The sequence below is a fragment of the Mustelus asterias genome, chromosome 17 (assembly GCF_964213995.1).
Source record: "Mustelus asterias chromosome 17, sMusAst1.hap1.1, whole genome shotgun sequence".
Lineage (NCBI taxonomy): Eukaryota > Metazoa > Chordata > Chondrichthyes > Carcharhiniformes > Triakidae > Mustelus > Mustelus asterias.
In genome coordinates, this window is record NC_135817.1 from 39,563,275 (window position 1) to 39,589,262 (window position 25,988).

Consider the following 25,988-nt stretch of genomic DNA (forward strand, 5'->3'; position numbering starts at 1 on the left):
CAAATATACTGGTGCAACCGCAGGCATATATGAATGATTGGAGAAGTTGTTCCTTCACTGTAGGCAGCTGGTCCGGAAGATGGATCTCACCAGCTGCACAGTGTATAGAACGACTATCTCTCCTAGAAGTCCACTGGTCCCTCTCATAATATGTATGTTATATGGGTTCTTTCAGCTTCAGTAGTGGTGGCTCATTGATGAGATCTTAAGACTATGAATTGTGTTCTTAAGTGTGAACATTTTATTAGTAGGGTTTAACTATTTACATTTCCACAGTATGGTCATGCATGATGCTCCAACATGCAGGCTAGCCACGTACAGAATGTCACTTCTAGACATTGTGAGATTTCTAGACTTTGTGAGATTCTTACCATGTGGGTACATACAGCACACCGTGTGCAGTACCACTTTCCAGTCCCATGCTAACCCTTGCTCCATCAAGAACGTTTGCAATATCATGCATGTGGGAATATATCAGTACAGTCGCTAACAACAAATATGGAAGAACAACAGTGACCATGCAAACAACAAATGCCTCAGGAATGACACTCTGTAGAGAAGGAACATCACCCAGACAAATAGAACATAGAACATAGAACATAGAACATTACAGCGCAGAACAGGCCCTTCGGCCCACGATGTTGCACCGACCAGTTAAAAAAAAACTGTGACCCTCCAACCTAAACCAATTTCTTTTCGTCCATGAACCTATCTACGGATCTCTTAAACGCCCCCAAACTAGGCGCATTTACTACTGATGCTGGCAGGGCATTCCAATCCCTCACCACCCTCTGGGTAAAGAACCTACCCCTGACATCGGTTCTATAACTACCCCCCCTCAATTTAAAGCCATGCCCCCTCGTGCTGGATTTCTCCATCAGAGGAAAAAGGCTATCACTATCCACCCTATCTAAACCTCTAATCATCTTATATGTTTCAATAAGATCCCCTCTTAGCCGCCGCCTTTCCAGCGAAAACAATCCCAAATCCCTCAGCCTCTCCTCATAGGATCTCCCCTCCATACCAGGCAACATCCTGGTAAACCTCCTCTGCACCCTCTCCAAAGCCTCCACATCCTTCCTGTAATGTGGGGACCAGAACTGCACACAGTACTCCAAGTGCGGCCGCACCAGAGTTGTGTACAGTTGCAACATAACGCTACGACTCCTAAATTCAATCCCCCTACCAATAAACGCCAAGACACCATATGCCTTCTTAACAACCTTATCTACTTGATTCCCAACTTTCAGGGATCTATGCACACATACACCTAGATCCCTCTGCTCCTCCACACTATTCAAAGTCCTCCCGTTAGCCCTATACTCAACACATCTGTTATTCCTACCAAAGTGAATTACCTCACACTTCTCCGCATTAAACTCCATCCGCCACCTCTCGGCCCAACTTTGCAACCTGTCTAAGTCTTCCTGCAAACTACGACACCCTTCCTCACTGTCTACCACACCACCGACTTTGGTGTCATCAGCAAATTTGCTAATCCACCCAACTATACCCTCATCCAGATCATTAATAAATATTACAAACAGCAGTGGCCCCAAAACAGATCCCTGAGGTACACCACTTGTAACCGCACTCCATGATGAATATTTACTATCAACCACCACCCTCTGTTTCCTATCCGCTAGCCAATTCCTGATCCAATTTCCTAGATCACCCCCAATCCCATACATCTGCATTTTCTGCAGAAGCCTACCATGGTGAACCTTATCAAACGCCTTACTAAAATCCATATATACCACGTCCACTGCCTTGCCCCCATCCACCTCCTTGGTCACTTTCTCAAAAAACTCAATAAGGTTAGTAAGGCACGACCTACCTGCCACAAAACCATGCTGACTATCACCTATCAATTCATTACTCTCCAAATAACTATAAATCCTATCCCTTATAATTTTTTCCAACATCTTGCCGACAACAGAAGTGAGACTCACCGGTCTATAATTCCCGGGGAAGTCTCTGTTCCCCTTCTTAAACAATGGGACAACATTCGCTAACCTCCAATCTTCTGGTACTATACCAGAGGCCAACGACGACCTGAAGATCAGAGCCAGAGGCTCTGCAATCACTTCTCTTGCCTCCCAGAGAATCCTTGGATAAATCCCATCCGGACCAGGGGATTTATCTATTTTCAGACCCTCCAGAATATCCTGCACATCCTCCTTATCAACTGTAATACTGTCTATTCTACTCCCTTGCAACCCAGTGTCCTCCTCAGCTATATTCATGTCCCCTTGCGTGAACACCGAAGAGAAATATTGGTTCAATGCTTCACCAATCTCCTCCGGTTCCACACATAACTTCCCTCTGCCATCTATAACTGGCCCTAAACTTGCCCTAACCAACCTTCTGTTCTTGACATACCTATAGAACGCCTTAGGATTCTCTTTAACCCTATCCGCCAAAGTCTTCTCATGTCCCCTTTTAGCCCTTCTAAGCTCGCTCTTCAACTCCCTCTTAGCCAATCTAAAGCTTTCTAGTGCACTACCCGAGTGCTCACGTCTCATCCGAACATAAGCCTCCTTTTTCTTTTTAACCAACAAATAAACTTTTTTGGTGCACCACGGTTCCCTAGCCCTACCAATTCCTCCTTGCCTGACAGGGACATACCTATCACAGACTCGCAGTAGCTGCTCCTTGAAAAAACTCCACATGTCGGACGTTCCCAGTCCCTGTAATCTCCTAGTCCAACCTATGTTTCCTAATTCTCTCCTAATAGCCTCATAATTACCCTTCCCCCAGCTAAAACCACTGGCCCGAGGTTCATGCCTATCCCTTTCCATCACTAAGGTGAACGTAACCGAATTGTGGTCACTATCACCAAAATGCACACCAACTTCCAAGTCTAGCACCTGGTCTGGCTCATTTCCCAGCACCAGATCCAATATAGCCTCACCTCTAGTTGGCCTGTCTACATACTGAGTCAAAAAACCTTCCTGCACGCTTTGAACAAAAACTGACCCCTCTAACGAGCTAGAGCTATAACAATTCCAGTCAATATTAGTCAAGTTAAAATCCCCCATAACAATTGCCCTATTACTTTCACTCCTAAGCAGGATTGACTCCGCAATCCTTTCCTCAACCTCTCTAGAACTTTTAGGAGGTCTATAAAAGACTCCCAACAGGGTGACCTCTCCTCTCCTATTTCTAATCTCCGCCCATACTACCTCAACAGATAAGTCCTCATCAAACCTCCTCTCTGACACTGTGATACAATCTCTGACCAATAATGCTACCTAATGGCCAATGGCAATGCCCACACAGCATTAAGAGACCTGCATGATTTAATGACTATGTGTGTAATGTATATGCAACGCCTGATAAGAATAACAGTTTGTTAATGCATGAGAACATTTGTGGTGCTATGGGTAACCTGGATAACTCAGGATTACCTGAAGAAGGAGCAAGACTCTGAAAGCTTGTGCTGCCAAATAAACCTGTTGGACTTTAACCTGGTGTTGTGAGACTTCTTATTGTGCTTACCCCAGTCCAACGCTGGCTTCTCCACATCATAACTCAGGATTACACATGACAGTGCATGCAAAGTTGTATTTTGTTCATTATGAAAATGGGGGTGTTTGGGTTTTAAAGCAAAATCATTTCAACGTGTCCTATTCTGGCTTGCCTGTAATCACATGGGCTCCACCATGAGGAAGAGACTGGAGGCAACCATCTTACATTCAGTTCAATAATGATATTGGCTGGGTGTTTCCCCCCATTCTTGCTGGCAAGATCATCCGGTCTCACCAACAGAGAATGCCTGCCATGGGTTTGTTTCCCAGCAGTGGCGGGTGCATAGAAAGTTAAACCCCCATTGACAGCAGTGTGAGGGGGGCACGTCTCCGAGCATGGAAATCGGGTCGCCACTTAAAAATAGTGGCCTGGTCTCGGAACAACGGGGCTGGTCGGCGGGTTGCCCGATACGAATAAATTAGCATCTATCAGGTGTGAGGATCCCACCGTGATAGACACTACTAACGCCAGAGGGAAATCCTTCAGGTTTGGCATTTAGTCCCAATTCAGGTCAATCACGGCCGTAATCTTTGAGTTTCTAACATCTCTTTCCATAGGAGAAGTTCCCGTTCTGTCAGATTAATTTTCCGCCATGGAAGCCTCATGGCTGCAAGTCAAATTTTTGGGGTGTTCTATTAATTTGCAGTCTAAACATTAGTTAGTCTAATTGCTCATAAATCAATTGTTAATTTTGGCTTATTTATAATCATAAAGGTGGACAGTTTCATTGAAGAATAAACTGTGAATTACCTTCAGAAACTTTCAGAATGCTCTATACATTTTAATATGTCTCTTAAGCTGATTTTTCTTCACAAAGATGTGTGGCTGTCATTCTTTTGTGAGTCCTTCATGATTTCTTATTACCGGACAGTTCACAAAATTACAGAATAGGTGGTCCACAATTAAAATAATTATACCATCACGAGAAAACTAAGTTGCATCATTGTGTAGAAAGGTGGCCTTAATGGGCTGAGATAATCATAACTTACCTCATGGATATGTCTTAGTAATCTAGTGTTTCTCTGAAATAGACTGGCTGCACTCATTTGTTATTGGCTGCATTATCTTTTATCATTCAGAAATTAACATACATATTTCCCATGAACATAAAAATGATTAAGAAATATATCCTGTTATCTAATTATTGCAAAACTTCTGATACTTCACCAGTCACAGCAAATAACATTAATAACAAATTAATATATTGTTGATGACTGTATTCTTTTATTTAATTTTCTATTTACAAGATATCAGAAACATCTTGGGCCAAATACTGCTGGGGAATGTCCGTCAATGCATGCCAGGTGACTAAATTTCCATTTTTATGATTGATTTTATTCAAACAAACATTGGACCAGAATTTCTGCCATTCTGACAAATCTAGTACTGTGGATGATGTACCGTCGGAGCCTAATTTGCTAAAGGTGCAGCCTCAAATGTTTTATTTCATTTCTCACATGGCAACATTCTTTTGCAGAAAGAGCTATTCATGTCTCTGAAACCATGGTCAGCACACAAGAAGTTTGCTTATGGGCATGTCAGGGAGGCAATATTATTTCATTATATTCTCCCAAGGCAGAGTGTTCTACTGTCATACAATATACTATCTGGGAGCTTAGCCGAAAATTGACAAGACTTATGTCATGGCAGACAAATCCAAGCAATAAGCAGCCTCAACCCATAAATTTGAATTATTCCTTATCCTTTTTGAGACTTGCCGCTGACTTTCTTCAGTCCTTGAGAGATATTTTGCAACACTTGTGACAATTATTTCTCAAAGATTTGAGTAAAAATTCAGTGCCAGAAACAGAGAAGGTTGTTTACATTCAGCATTTTCAGTTTTAGTTTGCTCAGTGAATGTTGTGAAGTAAAGTGGGGCACTGTCTAGGTGAAAACATTTGGCAAACCTGGTTTGTTTGGGGAGAAACTCTCGGTGTTATTTTTATCATTATGTCACATTTAAGTGGAGCAACACCGAATATAATTCATGTCTTTGCATGAAATGAAATAAAAATATACCACTTTATTGCAAAGGTAGTGCCTCTTTCAAAGGTATTCTTCATTCTGTACAATTCTCAAATGTAATGTTCGAAAAAATAATAAAATATGAAGTATATGATCAAAGATGTTTTCAGAAACAAGAATACGTCTATTTTAAAAATGACAAAGGACACTTGAAGGGTAAGAGCTGCTCTGCCCTGTAATCCCTTACATTTTAAAAGATTGAAAAGTCTTACCATATATAGTATTAGTTAGTACCACAAAAGGCCACATTAATCCTAACCTTTTAAGACTCTTGAAATCTATTTTCCTTTGTGGCATTCCTAACATGTGATAACATTGAGAGGTGTGATGAACTCAATGTGCTGTACATTCAATCTGTCATCTGTTTCCACTGTCTTTGTCACTCAGCCATTGTATTATATAATCTTTTGGATTAATGTCATAACTGGAAAAAAAAGTGGAAAAGCCTTCTCTCATATTTCAAAATAATACCTATCAGGTTAATGCTATGGTACTGTTGACAGATGAATGGGCCAATTGTGTGAAAAAGCAGAAGATGTGCTTAGATTGAGATCGTGCAAGTTCATCCATTTCAATCATTGCTTTAGTATCAAACAATGCATTTTAGTAATAACCTGTCCCCATAAGCAGGCCTTTTTAAACAACAGCTGGCTAAAGAAGGATATCCACGTAACTCATTCTTAGAAGCGCCGTGACTATTTCTAATTTAAATTATACTTTATGAATGACATACTGCTCTATGAATAGAAATTTAGATCTGATTATTTTTAGACTCAAAATAGAATACCATGAATTTAAAAGGAATTGGATGGGGTTTAAAAACAGGTATGGTGATTGGAAAGAGAGATATCCGATATAGGAGTTCACAAATGTTGCAGAAATGATTTCAGAGATTTATGTTATTTTAGCATGCGGTTTAAGCTTCCTGTTGAATACTTGCAGGTCTGATCAGGAGATACAAAATATGAGAAGCTAGCACAGATTCAAGTTAACCTGCAATCTGAAAGGCAGACTGCTCCTCTTAAAGGGAAGATGCATTCTGTGTGAAGCAGGTGCTGGAAGTCATTTTGAATGTGATTTTGACATGGAAAAGATGGAATGGCACAATATCATAGAAACCATAGAAACCCTGCAGTGCAGAAGGAGGCCATTCGGCCCATCGAGTCTGCACCGACCACAATCCCACCCAGGCCCTACCCCCACATATTTACCCGCTAATCCCTCTAACCTACGCATTTTAGGATTCTAAGGGGCAATTTTTTTTTAACCCGGCCAATCAACCTAACCCACACATCTTTGGACTGTGGGAGGAAACCGGAGCACCCGGAGGAAACCCACGCAGACATGAGGAGAACGTGCAAACTCCACACAGACAGTGACCCGAGCCGGGAATCAAACCCGGGACCCTGGAGCTGTGAAGAAGCAGTGCTAACCACTGCACTACCGTGCCGCCCATATGGCAAAGATCAGCTCCAAGATTTTCCAATCCTGTGACAGAGGCCTTCGTGCATGAGGTGGAGGTGTGATTTGTCCACAGGGGATCAAGAGGCCCTCCAGATAAACTTTATGAAGGCTATGGGACCAGTCAACGCCAGGAATATAGCTGTGCGGTTCTAGATGCAGTGCTGCTTGAAGTGCAAAGACATCACACGAGTGGTCAAGGTCATTGAATGTATCTTCAATGTCAAATGCTTCCAACTGCACCATAAGACTCACACTCTGATCAATGCATCAGTCACATCGCTCACCTATCAACCATCTCTTTTAATCATGACTCATAGCTGACACTATAACTCACTTCACCCTCACACATTCAACACTGCTGCAAGCCTCAAACTCACATCTCACAGCTTATATGCACTGCCAGTTATTCAGTCATGATTGTCTTATCATCCAAACTCACTGATACATTTCCCTTTCTCTTGTGGGACAACATGATGCAGAAGGAGAAAACAAGATCCAACCAGAAGGGAGCAAGCACATGTCCTTAACCTGATGGAAGAGGTGATGTTCACCATCTTTGGGTGGCCATGACTGAGGCCGTGGCTAACACTGAGGATGAAACTATCAGTGATGATGATATCCTCCTATCCAAACGTCCTTCTCATGTTGCATTCCCCGTCATTCCACAATCTCTTCTGATTTAGAAGCTGCATATGGAGTAAGTATGCACGGTTTGCTTTCCTTCCTTTCCCTTCATCACAACCCCATCCTTGTGACTTCTTCCTTTCAGATAGTCAAGGACAGCCACCTGGTCAGACAGTGGCAGAAATGTAGCAGCTAGAAGACCAATGAGATGCTGATGATGAAGAAACACTGTCACTCAATTTCACACTCACATCCACCAGCTCAGATACTGACACTGCACATCATTTAAAGAATAGCATGGAGACAGGATCTGCAGCTGGTGAGACCAGGGCATGAGTGACCTGCAGAAAGGGCAGGAACCAGGGGTTGAGCACATGCCAGCTTTCTGGAGGGTGAGGTCATACATGGATTCTGCTGGTGAAGGCTCAGATGAGGACACTGATGGGGCAGTCTGCAGAAGAAGGCATTGTGTGTACACAATGAAATGTTTGGTGTATTGACAAGCCTGCTAGAAAGCCTGCACACACTATCAAGGAACATGGAGGATTCCTACATCAATTTAGCATAGGGCATAGTGAAAGCTTGGAGCCCATCTGTCCCGGCATGGAAGTGGTACGCAACTTTGTTTGACTCAACCATGATGAAGTGTCTGATTGCCAATAATTCAGCTGCCATTGCAGCACAAGCAGAAGACATCCAAAATCTGCATATGGGAGTGGAATATCAACCTGCAGTCACGGAAGCTCAGAATGCTGTCATACTGCCCTCATGTCTGAAGCTACTACTGCTGAAAGAGCTTTCAGGGTGCCACAGCAGTCCGCTATTCTGTCATCCAACATACACTAATTACACTGTGGAGCAAAAGAAACCTGTTACCCTCTTTCAGAATGACAACATTCTTTCTTCAACCAATGTCACTCTGGCAGTGCCTTTGCCTTCAGCTTGCAGCCAAGCAGCTCCCCCCAGGTTGCTGCTACCCATGCAGTCCGAAGCCAGGCTTTCTAGTACAAGAGGTGTGTGAGGATGTTCAGCCAGGTTGTCGCACTGAAAGACAGCACCCTTCCACCAGCCATGCTGCAACCACTGAGGTAGCATTGAGCAGGATTAGTTGACCTTTTTATTCAATATGGCATGTTTTAATTTAGAAATTTGGTTTGGAGTGTTTATTTTACATTGGTCTTTACTTGAATATAGTGACCAAGCAGCCGTTGTGATAGTCGCTAACAGAGGGAGGGTAAAATGTGGGATTGTTGGTAAATTGGGATTTGGATTAAATTTACTGGGACCACAACTGGATGAGTTAATCAAGGAAAGTGTGGATAGAAAAGGGCTGTGTTAGCTGCTTCCTCTTTTCCTTTTCACTTTCCTCATCCTCCTCTTTCTTCTCCTCCTGTTCCTCATCTGGTTGTTGTATACTTCACATGATGGTGAGGTTGTGTACATGCAGAGACCACTACAAGTTTTGACATGCACTCTGGCAAATACTGCAGGGCTCGAGCAAGCTGAAGCACTGTTTAAGTATTCCAGTAGCCTGCTCTATCTCATTTTGTGTGATAGCATGGTTTTTGTTGCGGCCAAATCTGTGCACCAGAATCATGATTCATGTTGTCATATGACAGCCAGGTTGACCTGCAGCCATCCTTTGATTTGTCACGATGGTTCAAATGCAGGTGGCACAGCAGACTGTTGCAAAATGAAGGCATTATGTATGCTTTGAGGATACTGAGCATTGATCTGCATAAGGTTCATCATTGATCTACGTAAGGTCACATACCACTGGGCATTGAGAAAGTGAAATTCCTGTTGGTTTGTCGTACATCTCAATCTTGACACACGGCGGGCTGCATGTGCCACATGTACAGTCAATGGCACTCTGCAACAGGTGCAGCCTGCAATCCTTACAATGTTACATTCAGATTCTGCCTATCTGGCAAGAGAGAATATTCAGCAACAAAAACAGAAAATGCTGGGAAGTCTCAGCAGGTCTGACTGCTTCCAGGAGCTAGCTGCCCTGAAGACAGATGTTGATTCTCTGGGAAAGCTCATCCCAACACTGCTACAGATGCAAAAGGAAAGCCGTATTTATTTAAGAGAGGGTACTTGGAACCTTCCTGCAACTGCAAGGCCATCTGGCGGAGTCCACCAGGCTTCTGTTTCAGGAGATGATGTCGGCAATGTGTGCAACCTAGGCCAAAACTGCAAGGGTGGCAGCTGCAGTGGAGAGCCTGGGGCAAGAGGTCTGAGCAATGACCAACAATGTCCAAAGGCTCGGTCACTCGGTCCTGTCCATTGCTGAGGGCCAAGGCCACATGTCCAGTATTCCAATAGGCATGTCAAAGGCCCAGGTGGATAGGATAGAAGCGCTCAAGAGCTTGGCCCAGTCACACTGGACCATGATTGAGGGCATCACCCACATTGTTCAGATCATTGAGGGCCTCCAGGACTGGCATCGCCAGATGACAGTGTGGCAGCTGGATCTCACTCCAGCCACCCCTCCATCCCACGGGGTAATCCATGAGCCATTGGGCACCCCGAGGGAGGCACAGCTTGGTGCTTTCCTCTCGGGAGCTCCTGACAGTCTCTAGCCCTTCCGCATCCTCCCCTCCTGACACTGGAACATCTACTGGAATTTGGGAAGAATATGGTGACACAACGCCAATAGTGACACCTGAAAGTGGGTCAGGCCCCTCCAGGTTCAGGCCCTCCAGAGGCCGCCCGCCGAGGGCATCACTGGCCACAGGGAATGGAACGCAGCAGGCTGCCTCCATGTCCGATGTACAGTCTGGGGGAACACCTAGAAAGAGTAGGGGACCTTGAAACGTTAAGAAGTTTGCAGGAGCACTGAGTTGGCACGGGTGAGACATAGAAGGGTTAGTTATGAAGAAGGGAGGGCACCGAATGTATACTTTTACCATTAAAACATTGCTTACCTTTGGCCCAAGTAACTTTCACTCTGTGCGGTCACCCACATCTGTGGAGGACAGTGGAATGGGGATGGATGGCTCTTCCGCTTCCAGCGCAGCACTCACAGGCCCTTCAGACTTACCCTCCAATCGGAGGCCATGTGAGCTGGAGTGATACATGACTATTCACAACTATACCCACTCACTCTGCAGGAATCCCTCACCCTCGGCCAAAGCCTCTCACCCACACCAACCTTCCACCGCCACCAAGCCCTGTTCACCCCCCATCTCCCCCAGCTCCTGCACTGGGTAACTGTGGGATGGATGGACGAGCCCCATCATAATGTCAGGGAGGTTAGTGGAGTGTATTGAGGTATGCAGGAGTCAGATCTCTTTTTTCATGAGGAACACCCCAGGTTTCCTCACAGTGAGTTTTCATCACCCTCCTGCCTTGCGATCAGAACCAGGGACACTGCCAACCCAGGCCCATCACCCTGGTGTGATGTAATGGTGAGCTTTGGAGGGCAGTGGGGGGGGGGGGGGGGGGCGGTGGTTAGTGAGGGTAGAGGAAGCATAAGAAGGGATGGTGGGAAGGGTGGAGGGAAAAGGGTGGGGGAAGGGTGGATGTTCCAGAGGAACCAGGGGAGGGGATGTGGGGGGTGTGGTGGGGAGTGGGGGGGATGCAGGAGGGTAAAATCCATGACAGTTCTGAGGATACAGGGGTGTTGGGGATTGAGCTGCCAGATATGGCTCGCTTCCGGTGGTAAATATGGAGACAATGAGAGCCTTCCTGGTCCAGCAGCCCTGTAGCACCTTGCGGTGCCTGTCCAGCATCCCCCAGGCCCTGCTCAGGCTCCCCCTTGGCATCCTCCTTATCCTCCTCCTCAGTGGCCGCCTGTTTCTCCTCCTCCTCCTCTTCCACCATGTCGCCCCACTGCTGTGCAAGATTCTGGAGCACACAGCAAGCAGCCACCATCTTTGTGACCATCTCTGGGCTATACTGTGGAGCCCCGCCAGACCAGGCCTGACATCTGAACCGTATCTTTAGAAGGTCAATGCACTACTCAGTAGCATTCCTGGTGGAAGACTAGGCTTCATTGTAACAGTCTTCCACCTCAGTCTGTGGCCTTCCCACAGGCATCATTGGCCATGGCCTCACCAGATAACCCTTGTTCCCCACTAGCCAGCCCCTCAGCGGAGGGTTACCCTCAAAGCCTGAATTTTCCAGGATGTAGGCATTGTGCAGACTCCCAGAATAACATGCAAAGACATACATGATATTCAGCTAGTAGTTGCACACCAGTTGGATGTTTAGGGAGTGGAACCCTTCTTGTTGATGTGGGGCACTCCCTGTTGATATGGTGCTTGTACGGTGACATGTGTGTCATTGATCACCCTCTGGACCTGGGACATCTGAGCAATGGCACTGAATCTTGCTGCCCAGGCATCCAGATGGACCTGATCCGGGTTGAAGTTGATGTAATCTGATGCCCAGGCAAAAGGGGTATCCATGACCTAGCAGATGCGCCTGTGCATGGATTACTGTGAAATCCTGCACAGGTTCCCACTTGAGCCCAGGTACGATCCAATGTCAAAGAGGTTGAGGGCGACGGTGACCTTTACAGTCACTGGAAGTGGGTGTCCTCATCCTCCTCCTCTTCTCGGTGCCAGGCGTTCAAAAAGCTGGCACAGGTGCCGCACCATCTTCCTTCGCAGGCATAGTTTTCTGTGTTATATATGGTTTGACAGCCTTTCAAAATGCCAGTGCCTCCTATAGACCCAGGGTCTTCAGTCTCACTGTCTTCTTGTCCCCTCCTCGGCCTGATGGACAGCCAGCACCTGAGTTTCTGCAGCAGCCCCCCGACCTTCCGGGTCTGCCTCCTGTTGTGCAAGGTCATTCCTAGGTTGGGCCTGGCGCTCTCACAACCTCCTGCTTGCCTTCGCACCAACGATCAGAACCATTGCTTTCTGGAATGGTTCCAGTCCAAAATCCATCCTCAATCTGTGAGGAAGAGAGAGAGAGAGAGAAAAACAGTTCACAATGTTATCTATCTTTGCATTCTAATGTTCTTCCTCATCCCTATGTGGTGCAGCTGCTGGAGGGCAATCAAACCACAGCATCCGCCCCCCCCCCCCCCCCCCCCCCCCGCAACCATGCAATACAGCAGCTGCTGTTCACATCATCCAACTTGCACAGTGAGGCCTCTGCCCCTTGTCCCCTCTTATTCCATCATGGCCTCCTGTCCCCATCAACTTTCCCTTCATAGCACCTATGGAATACTTTTGGATCTGCTGAAAGTGTTGAAGACTGAAGGTTCCTTCAGTAGGAGCTGTGAACTTCTGGGGGAAAGCTGTGCCACCTTGGATCATACACGCCCCTTGAGCAGGAAAAAACAGTTTAAAAATGAACTTACCTCCTAGCTCCCCTTAGGTGCCTTGTGTAGCGGGATCCCTCTTTTTAACTCCACTGGGCTTATTTTAGGTTTGGTTCTCCGTCACCCAAACTCCACCAATGCCCGAGTGATTCTCTCTCTCGCCGATGGAACAACGGCCACCTTGCGTCTACTTCACTCAAGTAGCGCTCCCAAGAGAGAGAAAAGGAAACTGCTGCCTATCCACTACCTGGCAGCCTTTCCTGAGTGGGCGGTTTCGAAACGCCCAGGGTACCCTCAGTTCTAGACTCCGGAATTATGGTAAGGAATATTTATATTGTGACTTAGTCAGAGATCATTGGTGAGAAATTGAAAAGATCAAAACGGACTCCAACGGAAGTCAAAGATATATATATATATTAAAACATCAAGGTCAAAGGTCACCAAACACCAGGGAAACAACACACACTGCCTTATGCTCTATAAGACTATAACTATGGAAGGAATACTAAAACGGACGCAACGGAATTCTTACTTTATACAAGTTTACCACGTCTTAAACTATGAAAGGTACATGCAAAAGCCCCCCCCTTTCCCCAAAGCCTCATCCACTATGATGATCTCGGGAACTTCGTAAATTACCAGGGGATACTCACGATCCTAGTTTAAATTGCTCAGTGGGCTTCAGGCTGCGTACTGGATACGAACGAGAGGCAGGAACAGGAGAGTGCTGTCATGCTGGTCCGAAGAGAAAAGAGGAAGAAATGGCCGGCCTGACCATCCTTTTATATTGTAAAACTTGAATTCTTTTCCTGCCAACTCCGCCCCCCTTCCAGCCGGCAGTTCCACAGACAAAGGCTTGCTCGTTATCTGCAGCTGCGATCTTACAGTCCATAGAGACCAGATGGTCCCATCCCAGGTGATAGGTCTCTTGCTGTCCTTTATTGTTCCATCGGAGATCGTTTAATTGTTTTCCCATTAGGGAAATGGGCTTCTCCTCGCTCTGGGACAAGGCCATTATCACCTGTATTGAGTCCAGACCAGGTGCATTGTCTTGCTGCCGGCCTAGTCTGGTGATGTTGTGAGGTTCTTTTTGTGCTGCTGATAACCTAATCAGCAGCCCGTCTGGTTTCTGGCTGCTTGCAATTTTTGGACTGGGCCTCTTCACACACACACACACACACAGGCTGGCTGGGCTCCCTGGGACATTTTTGGTCAAGTCCTAAAGCCAACTGTGGCCACTTTCACAGTTCTTTAGGGTTCAAGTCCTTTTCCCAGCTCATAAAAAAGGCCTGAGTTGCCCGAAAAACTTACACTTGCCACCCTGTCCTTGCTTTTCAAGAGTTACACAAAACTATACCCATGTGACAACTGGTAGCGAAGGTGGGTGAATATCACGTGGCCGCTGCATCTGGGGTCAGTCTGGCTAATGACATGGAGATGAAGGTGTTTGCATAATTATCGGGTTGTCACCCGTCCTGGGCAGGAACCCAGTTGGGGCAGACTGGGCGGGTTGGGTGAATCCCGAGAGCCTTCACACCCATCGGGAATCCCGATTTTTGGCCAATGCCCCATTTACTGGGGAATCGGGAATCCTGAGGGCCATTTGAAGGGGTCAGAGAATCAGGCCCAATAGCACCAATGGAATCATCCACAGTTCTTGTAACATTTTGAAGGTTTTAAGATGTAATTTACATTGTGTAATTTGAGCTCTTTAAATTACGGCTATAACTAAACTTATTATGGCTGTTGACCTGTCATCAGACTTTGTTGTAAAAAAAATTAAGCTGGCCCAGTGCAGTTCTGTCTTGCTGGATTTAAAAAGCATCCCAAACTGTTGAACAGATACCTGTGTTTATCAATAATGTTTATATATATATTCAGTATATACCAGTGATAAGGAAGGACTGTAGAAAAAGAGATAATCAGCCATGGGTATCTAAGGAAATAAAGGAGGGTATCAAATTGAAAGAAAATGCATACAAAGTGGCAAAGATTAGTGGGAACCTAGAAGATTGGGAAATCTTTAAAGATCAGCAGAAAGCCACGAAAAAAGCTATAAAGAAAGGTAAGATGGATTATGAGAGTAAACTAGCTCAGAATATAAAAACAGATAGCAAACGTTTCCACAAATATATAAAACGAAAAAGAGTGGCAAAAGTAAACATTGATCCTTTAGAGGACGAGAAGGGGGATGTAATAACTGGAAACGAGAAAATGGCTGAGGCATTGAACAGGTATTTTGTGTCGGTCTTCACAGTGGAAGACACAAATAACATGCCAAAAATTGAAGACAGGAAGGCTATGGCAGGTGAGAACCTAGAAACTATCATTATCACGAAAGAGGTAGTGTTGGGCAAATTAATGGGGCTAAAGGTAGACAAGTCTCCTGGTCCTGATGGAATGCATCCCACGGTACTAAAAGAGATGGCGGGAGAAATAGCAAATGCACTAGTGGTAATTTACCAAAATTCGCTGGACTCTGGGGTGGTTCCCGTAGATTGGAAAAGAGAAAATGTGACGCCACTGTTTAAAAAAGGAGATAGACAAAAGGCAGGTAATGGTAGGCCGGTTAGCTTAACTTTTGTTGTAGGGAAAATGCTTGAATCTATCATCAAGGAAGAAATAGCGAGACATCTGAATATAAATTGCCCCATTGGTAAGACGCAGCATGGGTTCATGAAGGGCAGGTCATGTTTGACTAGTTTGGTGGAATTCTTTGAGAACATTACATGTGCAGTGAACAATGGGGAACCTGTGGATGTGGTGTATCTGGATTTCCAGAAGGCATTTGACAAGGTGCCGCACCAAAGACTGCTACATAAGATAAAGGTGCACAGTGTTATGGGTAATGTATTAGCATGGATAGAGGATTGGTTAACTAACAGAAAGCAAAGAGTGGGGGAAAATGGGTGTTTTTCTGGTTGGCGATCAGTGACTAGTGGTGTGCCTCAGGGATCAGTGTTGGGACCGCAATTGTTTACGATTTACATAGATGATTTGGAGTTGGGGACCAAGTGTAGCATGTCAAAATTCGCAGCTGACACTAAGATGGGTGGAAGAGCAAAGTGTGCAGAGGACGCTGAAAGTCTGCAAAGGGATATAGATAATCTAAGTGAGTGGATGAGGGTCTGGCAGATGGAGTACAATGTTGGTAAATGTCATCCATTTTCGTAGGAATAACAGCAAAATGGACTATTATTTAAATGGTAAAAAATTGCAGCATGCTGCTGTGCAGAGGGACCTGGATGTCCTTGTGCAGGAATCTCAAGGAGTTGGTTTGCGGGTGCAGCAGGTAATTAAGAAGGTAAATGGAATTTTGTCCTTCATTGCTAGAGGGATGGAGTTTAAAAACAGCAAGATTATGTTGCAGCTGTGTAAGGTGCTGGTGAGGCCACACCTGGAGTACTGTGTACAGTTTTGGTCTCATTACTTGAGAAAGGATATACTGGCACTGGAGGGGATGCAGAGGAGATTCACTAGGTTGATTCCAGAGTTGTTCTTTGTTCTTTGTTGAGAGGGTTGGCTTATGAGGAGAGACTGAGTAGACTGGGGCTATACTCATTGGAATTCAGAAGATTGAGGGGAGATCTTATAGAAACATGTAAGATTATGAAGAGAATAGATAAGATAGAAGCAGGGAAGTTGTTTCCACTGGCAGGTGAAACTAGAACTAGGGGGCATATCCTCAAAATAAGGGGAAGCAGATTTAGGACTGAGTTGAGGAGGAACTTCTTCACACAAAGGGTTGTGAATCTATGGAATTCCCTGCCCAGTGAAGCAGTTGAGGCTACCTCATTGACTGTTTTTAAGGCAAGGATAGATAAATTTTTGAACAGTAAAGGAATTAAGGGTTATGGTGAGCGAGCGGGTAAGTGGAGCTGAGTCCACAAAAAGATCAACCATGATCTTATTGAATGGCGGAGCAGGCTCGAGGGGCCTACTTCTGCTCCTAGTTCTTACGTTCTTATGTTCTTATTCTTTTGACTTAATTGCACTTCATAACATACCATCTGACCACCAGCAAATATCACAGCCATGCGCATTCAAACTGGGAGATTTCGGGTTATCAAATTCAATTATTTTTATGACCAGCATAATAATTACTTAAATTTCATCTGTTCCATCACAAAGGAAACTTTAATCCTAAAGAATGTCTGCACATTTTCAACTCAATTATTATTTGCTGATAACCGTCTCCTTAAAATATTTCTGTAAGTTCATGGCTAGGTTTATGTTCTGTATTGACCATGGTCATGTTTGGGATTTTTGATCATTTCGAAATGGAAGAATCTGGGTATGTTTCAAATTGAAGTGTTGCGTTAAATTTAGCTCATGAACATTTAACATCTCCCCTGCAATGAGATATTTTGTTATATCTTCACACCCTGCCTTGTAAAATTCCATGAGTCATGAAATGATTTGCAGGCTGATTAATGGTTTGACAGATTCCAATGTGAAACCTGCTTTTCATGGCCATCACCATCTTCATACCAGCTGTTAGAGTGAGTAGTCTTGTGGGGAGTGTGGTTGGGGCACTCACACCCACTCATCATGAGGATACCAATGCAAATTCAGAGCTGGAGGCCAGGTTTGAACCCAGCACCTTCTGGCTGCTACCACTGGTGTATTCAAGTGAACTGGTCTGTAGGATGTTGCATGCTTTCAGAGCAGACAATAAAAATACACTTAGATCTCCCAGAAAATCACATGAATCCAGTACAGCGGGATAAACAAATTCATTACAAAGGCAGACAATACGACGGATAGAGACCTTCATCCAAAGGACACATCCAGTTTAATTGACAAATCCACCAGCCTAGCCCCAGGCAAAGTGTCAGAGTATAACTTCCTATTCAGCAGTGGGACAAAAGGGATGGACAAATAAATGTTGATAGACAGTCCCATAATGGCCACTGAAAGAGATAGGTTAGATGTATGTCCTTCTAAAGAACAGTAGGCCTGAAAGAATCAATCAGATTCAGCAATAAGATTAACAAAGAAAAGATAACCTAGTCTGCTTCAGGGTTAATATGCAGATTTTACTATTTCATGTATTATCTGAAAGGTTGCTAAAGGCTTTTCAGTTCGCAGATTGAAGCCGGTTGTTAATTTTTCATTGTCCTCAGCCTACTAGAGTTATTGAAGGTCTGACTCAGCGATAGCATTTCTGCTTTTTGCCAAAGAGTTCACATTCTGTATGAGAGTATTGGCAAATGCAGGTTGGAGCTCCATCCGTGAATTTTGTGATGCCATCCAGTGGGATATTGGTGTTTGGTGGGTGTGGGTGCCTGCTGCTCATGTGGGAAACCATAAAACCCTCCTGCTGCCGAGGGTTAATCACATCATCAGCTGGTTTAAAAACCCTGGTTACAGCCAGGGAATGAACATTCGCTTCATGGCTTGTCAGTGTGTTAATCAGACTGAATCCTTTCCCTGCTTCACACTGTTCTCTATGGGAAGAGTGTGAAGATATGAAAACACCTCCCAGAAGATTAGAGAATTGCATTCAGACAAACATGCAGGATTATGAGATCCAGTTCATCTATGAGAGGGAATTATTTATAACAGCCCTCAATCATGTGATGTTAGGTATTAGACAGTAACAGTAAACTTGTCTTTGTAAGCAGCAGGGAATCTGTCTATGAGAGGTGCCACTATTATCTAAACAAAGAAGATAGATAAAGCAGAAACAAACCTTGTGACAGCTACAGAAAACAAAAAACTCATGTCTTGTTGTCAGCAATTGGTTTGCAGCAATGCTTCCCAAACTGCTTCCCACTGTGACCCTATTTCTGTTACCAAAAGATCCAGAGTGGTCGGGAGGCAGCTGGTTGAGAGTGAGCTGTCAGAGTCAGTGGGGCAAAAATGCAATTCTGATGCCTAAGCAGACCTGGCGGGTCATTGCAGTAGCCCGCAGAGTGTCTCAAGGATGTCTCAAGGCTTACGGCACACTTCACAACCTTGTGATGCAAGGGGGGAGTAGCTGCTAGAGGCCGAGATCGAAGGGCTGCAGGTCTCCTCAACTGAGGAGCACGTCGGATGGGGTTGAGGTGGAGGAGACCAAAGCTTCAGGGAAGAGATACCAGCACAGGCCAGATGAGGCAATCTCTCCCCCCAAGCTCCACTCAAACAATCTCTTGAACCATCTCCCCACTCTAACAGTCTCTCCCCCCAATCCTCATTCTGACATTCTCTGCCCCACTCCACCTACTCCTACAGTCGTCCCCCCACCAGAAACTGAGATCCCAAAAGCCATGGTAATATCACTGAAATTGAGCAATTATCATATTAAAATGAACACCCCGCCTCTCCTGAGGGTGCTACAGATGCAGTTTCATGTATTGGAGTCAAATCCAAAACCCGGGGAAACCAGCTCACTGATGCACTCACACTCATTTGATCTCAATCCACATTCCCATCCAAATTCACACACTTACCCGCTCTAAAATTCTGCCCACAATATTCCACAGTGTGTGTCAGAGAATTGACTAAAACAGCTATCTTGTTTACCTATAATACATTACATTGTTTTAGACACAGAAACATAAGAAATAGGAGCAGGAGTAGGCCATTTGCCCCTTGAGCCTGCTCTGCCATTCATTATAATAGCTGATCATCCAACTCAGTAACCTGTTCCCACTTTCCCCCATAACCTATGATCTGTTTAGCCCCAAGAGCTGTATCTAACTGCTTCTTGAAAACATACAATGTTTTGGCCTCAACTGTTTCTTGTGGTCGTAAATTCCACAGGCTCATCTTTCTCTGGGTGAAGAAATTTCTCCTCATCTCAATTCTAAATGGTTTACCCTTATCCTCAGACTGTGATTCCTGGTTTTGGACTGCCCCGCTATCAAGAACATCCTTCCTGCATCTACCCTGTTTAGTCCTATTAGAATTTCATGCAGAATGAACTCCAAGGACCACAATTCTGGAAATATTTCTATTTTGCCAGGTTTCCTTTACATGATTCCTTTTAGCCAATGTGTTAATGCACCCAGTCTCTAGACTTATATTGAGTGTCACAGAGGCCAGGGAAACTGATAATCCTGACAATGTGAGATTTTAACCCAGTCCCATCCTTGGGTTCAGGATCTTTGTAAAAGAGTTGGTGGAAGCCTGGCCCTTCATAAGGCCAAATGGAAACTCTCAGTTTAGGGCCTGACCTAAAATAAATGGGCTCTGGCCTATTTCTGGCCATTCCACCAGACTCCTGCCAGAATTATAGTGACCTCAATTACTTGTTACTATGTATTAAAAATGTGACACAAATTCTTTATCACAGTTTAATCATCTCCACTTGTTCATGTGGGTTAGACATATTTATTTATCTTGTAGGAACAGACCTATAATTCACCTATGATGTCATTATGCCCAGCAGATTGAATTATAAACTTTAACTCCTTCCACCGCAGCTGTTATTTACACACTACATATTGACTGAGGTCTTCCATTGAGAAATACAATTCAGTAACTGTGTCACTGCAATGACACCTAGTCCCGTGGAAAGAATATTAATGACAGGTTCTACAGAGTATTGTAATCATAGGAGTCAGATCTCTAATACAAAGCGATTTTCAGGAGAATGTAACAAACCAGTTCTTTATTTAGATTGGCTTACTAAGATACTATTTAGGTAATATATACATTTATGTGATAGACAAAAATATATGTAAATCTACCCATAGAACTATGTATAAATGTAATGTATTCCATATTTTAAAATATAAAATATTCAAATATAAATATATATATACATATAAAGTACATATCTTACTATACACACACCTACAAAGGTCTGGCACTGGGAAGTTCCGAAGAACAAAGGGACTTTGGCGTGTTTGTCCATAGATCTCTGAGGGCGGAAAGGCAGGTAAATAGGGTGGTAAATAAGGCATGTGGCACACTCGCCTTTATCAATCAGGGTATAGATTACAAAAGCAGAGAGGTCATGATGGAGTTGTATAGAACTTTGGTGAGGCCACAGCTGGAGTATTGTGTGCAGTTCTCTTCGCCACATTATAGGAAGGACGTGAACACACTGGAGGGGGTGCAGAGGAGATTCACCAGGATGCTGCCTGGGATGGAACATTTAAGTTATGAAGAGAGGTTGAATAGGCTTGGGTTGTTTTTGTTGGAGCAGAGAAGACTGAGGGGCGACCTGTTTGAGGTATTCAAGATTATGAGGGGCATGGACAGGGTGGATAGGGAGCAGCTGTTCCCCTTAGTTGAAGAGTCAGTTACAAGGGGACACAAGTTAAAAGTGAGGGGTGGGAGGTTTAGCGGGGGATTTGAGGAAAAACCTTTTTCCTGAGAGGGTGGTGATGGTCTGGAATGCACTGCCTGGCAGGGTGGTGGAGGTGGGATGCCTCATATCCTTTAAGAAGTACCTGGATGAATACTTGGCTCGCCATAACATTCAGGGCTATGAGCCAAGTGCTGGCAAGTGAGATTAGGTGGGCAGGTCAGGGCATTTAATGCGTCAGTGCAGACTTGATGGGCCGAAGGGCTTCTTCTGCACTGTAGTATTCTGTGATTCTGTGATACATATAAAAGAATAAGTATTTTATTTATCGAATAATGAAAATTTAAAGGAAATATCAGTTCATAATAGATGACTGCTCTGTGCTGTTTCTGAGGGCCAGGGAAAGATCAAGGCATGATGGGTGATTAACCTGCACACATTGATTCTGATGCAGGCTGCATTGTGTTGTCTTTCCATTTAAATTATTTCTGAATGCAGACTGAACCAAGTAAGCTGCTGAGTGGCTGTATAACTGAGCGGAGGTTGCAAAATTTTGAGAGGCTAAGATGAGTTTGAGCTGGCTTGCACTACTTTAAACTAAACCCCAACACCCAAAGAGAAGGTGCACTGTGGTTGGAACAGGTGTTGGAACTGGTTGCAGGAGAGGTTGTAAGCTAGACGAACATTGAATGATGGCAAAACATGGCAGAGATAGGGCTCCAAGATCTTTCAATGCTGCACCAGAAGCTTTGACCAAGGAGTTACAGAGGAGGAGAAATATCATCTCCCATCAGAGAGCAGGAGGCCCTGCCCGATAAAAGCAATTGTATGTCTAATATATATATGTATGTAATGCATGTTGGGGTTTGGGATGCGTACTGCCCCTTTAAGAGTGCGAGTCAGGTGACCCCTGGGGAATGAACTCCTCCGAGTGCCCACACCTGGTGATGCAATCTTAGACTGTGGATCAGCGCACACCTACAGTAAAGAGCTTCCAGTGTTCAAGTTACCAAGCCTACCTCGTGGTTCCTTAGACACCATAAGTTGATAGATGTATACATAACAAATGGTGACAAGGCTGCTTCATGGCCTATGCATTCTGCTGGTGTACCGTTCTAGCGAAGGGGGAGGGAATCGAGTATTGCCCTGGACTTTGTGGGACGATACTGGAAAGGAACCAAAGCATGGCACCCCGTGAGGAATGGGTGGTAGTGTTCCGACCGCCACTCCGACTGCTTTGTTTGAACAGTCCCGTTTTCTGGGAGCTGGTCAAAAACATCATGGGAAGTGGTCGCAGAGGGGACTTGGGCTGCAGTCGATGCTGGGGAAGGAGTGCTAACCACAGTTCTCGAAGGAATGGCCGTTGCAGGAAGCAGGCACTGAGGGGACTAGGGCTATGGGCTGCGGGTGGCTGCCAGCAACAGCGGGAAAAGGTTTCAGGTCTCGACTCTTTTGGCGGAAATTTTTTCCACTGGTGGCAAAACAAAATGGCGGCTAGATCAGGTGCCATAGGTCCCTTCCATGGAGAGGCAGAGAGCTGGATACCTTATACAAAGTGCTCCATTGCTTATCTGATAGCCAATAACATGGGCAATGACCTGGTTACACTGGTTTTCTTAAGTACCATGGAGAGCAAGACCTTTGCAGTTTTAAAAAGTTTGATACAATCTGAAAAATCGGCTGAGAAGATTTACCAAGAATTGTGCAATGTATCAAAAAAGCACAGACAGTGACCCGGAATCAAACCCGGGTCCCTGGTGCTGTGAGGCAGCAAAACTAACCACTGTGCTGCCCCAGTGCAGAGCGTTTCAGATTCTCAATGGGGAGTCCATTGGTCAATTCATAGCAACCCTGAAGAGACTGGCTGAGCACTGCAAGTTCAGAAAAGTACTCCAGGATACCTTACGGGTTTGTGGCCTCTGGCATGAAGCCATCCAGCAGAAGATATTAGCTGAAAAGAATTTGCAGTTTAAGTCCACATTGGAGATTGTAACTTCGATGAAGCCCCGCAGAGTTCGGTGCTGCCAGCGGAATGCCACTGATGTGGCAGGACAAACTGCAGAGTCGAATTGCTGGACACAAGAGGCCTAGTGTGAAGTGCAAGTGAGTTGGTCACATTGCCTGGAATTGCTGGGTGCAACAAGGCCCAGAAAGAGGAAAACAAAAGGGAGCTTTTAAAAGGGCAGCCATGGAGAGGATAGGGAGTCAGCCAGGTTTGCAGGGAAAGCAGACAGTACAGAGAAACAAGAGTTCCAGTTGAACATTCTGTCGGTACAGGATGAAGCCGATCGTTTCTGGGTTCTTCCTCAACAGGAAACCGTGAAAATGGAAGTTGATATGGGGGCGGCAGTGACCTTGATACCTCAGTCAATATACAAGGAGAAGATAAAAGCCTTGCTATTAAATCCTACCAAGATCACATTGCGAGCATATACAGAGCAAGTGGTAGCCCTCAAGGTTTATGTACTGGTGAAGGTAGAATTGAGGGACCAATGTGCAGAATTACCACTATATGTGATAAAAGGTGACTACCCTGTGTTATTTGGATGCTCCTGGTCACTGATGTTGAAATTGAATTGGGGCATGGTAAATAGGCTGGCGAACTCAAACATGAGGTTACAAGACATCTTGGAAAAATTTAAAGATGTCTTTCAAGGAACCCTTGGGAAAGATGAAGGGTGTCAAGATTAAATTACGGCTGAAGCCGGATGCTTATCCAAGAGGTTTAAAGGCGCGTCCAGTACCATACACCATTAGGCCGAAGATGGGGGCTGAGTTGGAATGCCTGGTGGATCTGAGTTCATTGCAACCAGTGACCACCAGTGAATGGGCCACCCCAATTGTTCCAGTTTTGAAATCAGACTGATCGGTGAGAATCAGTGGGGTTTTTAAAATGACAGTAAACCCAGCCCTGTATGCGGACCATTACCCGCTTCCTCTCATTGAGGACCAGTGGCCTGGCAAGGAGGAAGAAATTCTCCAAAATGGAACCATGGCAGGCCTACTTGCAGTTGGAGAAGTGAAAGATTCACAGCACCGCTAGCGATAGTCACACACAGAGGCCTGTTCAGTTATAAGCAGCTTCCATCTGGCATTATGTCAGTATGCTGCTTAGTATACTTCTCTAGCATCCAATATCTGGTCTGCTGGATCTGTATCTCCATGAGGGTCACTAACTTTTTGATGGAGAAAGCCATGCAACATATATGGACACATGGCAGCACTCAAGACTTTGATGGACTCCTCCATCATCTCTGCCTATGTGCCCATAGTCTTTTGCAGCTCTGCCAGATGTTAAGACCACAGACCACAAGACATAGGAGCAGAAGTAGGCCATTTGGCCCATCGAGTCTGTTCTCTTGCTGACCCCAGAGGCTCTTTATCAGCCTGGGGCTCAGTATGGGCCTGGCCTCTGACTGTCAATGACCTTGGCTATCACAGACTCTGCCAGCTGTTCTGTGACTGTGATGTGTTCACCACTCAAAGAGATAATGACACATCTGATATGTTAAGCCTCATCTCCACTTTGACGTCTTATCCCTATAACTCTTGATTCCCTTACTGATTAAAAAATTGTCTATCCCAGCCTTTGACTTAATGATCCTCTGAAGTAAAGAATTCCACAGATTCACTACCCTCTAAGAGAAGAAATTTCTCCTCATCTCTGTCTTAAATGGGTGACCCTTCCTTCCAGCTGTAGCTCCAACAGATTCTATGTTGCTGACCCCAGAGACTCCTCATCAGCCTGGGGCTCAGTATGGGCCTGGCCTCTGACTATCAATGACCTTGGCTATCACAGACTCTGCCAGCTGCTCTGTGACCAGCTTGTGACCCTGAATCTACTCCCAAATGCATATTCAGTGACATAGTATCTGTATTGGTGGATGAATGATGTTATAGTTCATCCTTTGAGGATACCTCCTCCTCAGAGATTTCCCCTAGTCCCTATAGCTGAGTGTCCTTTGGGAGTTTTGAGATTTGCATGAGAGAAGGCCAAAGTTTTGGGCTTAAGGGTTTTATATTTCCTCATCTGAACCACGCTTGATGTGGCATTCCATGTCTCCAGTGGTGGAGACATGAGGTTGGTGCCTCATGTGCAACCCAGATGCATCTTTGTGCCACTGTATTTGTTCAATCGCTCTCTTTGGTTGACATTTCAGCCTCAACTGTGTGGATGCCCAATGAACCAGCCAGTTTCAGGATATTGTCCTCTTCTATAGGGATCAGAACAAAAATGTATGGGATGGAGCCCTCCACCAGTCTTTGCCCATTCCTTGTTGTTGCGTGCCCATTTTTCCTGCATGCAGAGGTCAAATGCTGCTACTTTCCCCACAAAGACTCATACAATATTTGTGAAGGTGGCAGCCCTTTGGCCCAGGATCTATACATCTACTTTTCAGGGATGTCGTGAGGGTCAGCAAAGAAAAATGGCTGCCTGTCACCTGAAAGGATATGTTGTTACCTGACCCCCCCTCCCCCCCATGTCACTGCCTGTGTGGTTACTCTTTCCTCATCTAGCACACCGTCTCGTACTGCCACATGCAAGCCCCAAAGAGAAAAGTGGAATGGAGAAGTCAGCTTGGCAGAGCGAAGGAGGTTATTGACCTGCTTGCAGCACTGACTCCATGTTTTGGCGGGTGATTCCACACATGCTGACCTGGTCTACAGTTTCTATCTAGGCTTCCTTCATCAGGCAGTTGCTAGGTATTATAGTTTGACAGTTCTCCATGTAATACTGGTGGACCAAAAATAAAGCAGTCACCTGAAATTCCTCTTTTCATTATTTTAGGAGGGATATTAATCAACCCATTTAAAACATAGACA